Below are 2,340 nucleotides of genomic sequence, written 5' to 3'. Positions count from 1 at the left end.
ATGCGCATACAGACATCCACACAGACGCAGACACAGACACACAGACACACACACACAGACACACACACACACACACATACAAACACATATGCACACACATGCACATACACACACAGATACACACACATACACACACAAAAACACACACACATACACACACACACATACACACTCACACAAACGTACACTCACACATACACACAGACAAGCACGCACACAGACATACACAAACACAGACATCCACACACATACACACACACACACACACACACACACACACACACACACACACACACTCACACACATACACACACACGCACACAAAAACACAAACACACATGCACACACACACAGGAGAGAAAAAGGAGTGCAGACGTTCACCTACAGTGCTCCATACCGAGCCAGCACGGCCAGTGGCATTACCTAAATTAGTATCTTTATATGAGTCAAGCTCTGTACCAGGTTAGACTAAATGAATTTTTATTATTAAAAAAAAAAAGAAATAAGAAGTTTAAACAAGACTTGTTCAAACAGTAAAGAGAACCGACCGGCGAAAGAATGCGTTCAGTCAGCTGAGGTGTGTTTAAACTACAACTGCCCCAGGGAATGTAAGTACACAGTGCTTTTAGGATTGCAAAATGGACACATACTTTAGTAAAGCAAATTTGGAAAAGAAACGGGATAAAGGTAGAAAGCAAGATGATGATTTCTACCAAGAACTGGTTGAATAGGAGACTCACAATAGACTGGTTGAATGTGTACACAAGCTGGAAATGGCTTTCAAAAATGAAAATGATGAAATAAAGAAGCAGATGCACTTGCAAAAGGAAGAAATAGAACAACTAGGAAGGGAGGCCAACAAGAAAGACACAACCATCAGTGAACTAACAGTGGAATTGAGTACACTTAGTAAGAATATGAGTGAAATGGCAAGTACAGTAGTCAATCACGAGAGTATTATGGAAGAGTTCAAAAATGACACAGAGACAATTAGGCAAGTAAGCAGTTTGATAGACCAGAGCAGTGATATTGAGGAGAAGATAACACAGGTGAATGAAGCTGTGCAAAGCTACAAAAATGATGTGGAACCCCACGTATGCTGAAATGGTGAAAGTAAAGAAAGACTTACAAACAAGGGTAGAGGAAAAAAGCATTAAAGAGGAAGTGAAAAGAATAATCCAAAACAATCCAAAGTTAGTCAGAGATTCAGTAGATATCAACAAATCTCTAGTAATCACTGGTATAGAAGAGGAAGAAGTAAAAAACAAGATCACAAGAGACAAAAAGGAGATGGCAAATGTAATGAGCTTACTGAAAGAAGTATCAGAGGAAATCTGTAGTAAAGATATAGAGGAACACAAAAGGTTAGGGAAATACGAGAAAAGCGAGACAAGACCTCTAAAGGTAACTTTCCAAAGTGTAAACACTGTGGAGGAGATTCTAAAAAATGCAAAGAATCTTATGGAATAAGAGGAGTTCAAAAAATATATGGATAAAAAGATGCCTAACACATGAGGAATTGGAGTTACTGAAAGAGAAGAGGGAGGAAGCAAAAACAAAAAATGAGGGAAGATCAGAAGAGGAGAAGAACACACTTTTTTTTTTTTTCACAAAGTAATAGGATTGCAGGTACGAAAGTGGTACACAAACAGGAGGGAATAAAAAGGAGGAAGGTAGTAGAACCATGTCAAGACAAGTACATAAACAAGATGATAAAGTTGATGTACTCAAATGTGGATGGAATGGTATCTAAATTACTAGAGATGAATGATTATGTCAGAGAAAATGAACCACATATAATATGCCTAACAGAAACAAAATTAACACCAAGGATATCCAATGACATACTAAACTTAGAGGAATACAATATATGGAGAAGAGACAGAAATTTAAAAAAAGGAGGAGGAATTATAATATTAACTAAGAAAAATCTAAAAGTCAATGAAATAAAACTAGATATACCATCACAAGTAGAACTGATTGCAGTAGAGATCAACACATCTGAAGGGAAAGCAATTGTAGCCAATTTGTACATGCCACCCAGATCAAACACATGGGAAAGAGACCAATATGAGGACCTGGCAGAGAGTACAATTCAGAGTTTAAGATCATTACTACATAAAATGGAAGAGAAATCGGTAAGAATTATACTAAATGGGGATTTTAATACAAATATAAATTGGAATACTCTAGATATAATTAGCCAAGAAAGCTGTTGGGACCAAAAGCTCCTGGATCTCGTGCAGGAGTTTTTCCTAACGCAACATGTGAGCGAAACCACCAAAAAAAGAGGACTCGATGTACCTTCAATGCTAGATCTAATATTTACTAGGCAAGAAA

This window comes from Coenobita brevimanus, chromosome 40, assembly GCF_032717465.1.
Source record: "Coenobita brevimanus isolate Jiangsu-jjx chromosome 40, ASM3271746v2, whole genome shotgun sequence".
Classification (NCBI taxonomy): Eukaryota; Metazoa; Arthropoda; class Malacostraca; order Decapoda; family Coenobitidae; genus Coenobita; species Coenobita brevimanus.
The sequence above is the reverse complement of the archived record's forward strand: the minus strand, read 5'-3'. Positions refer to the sequence as shown.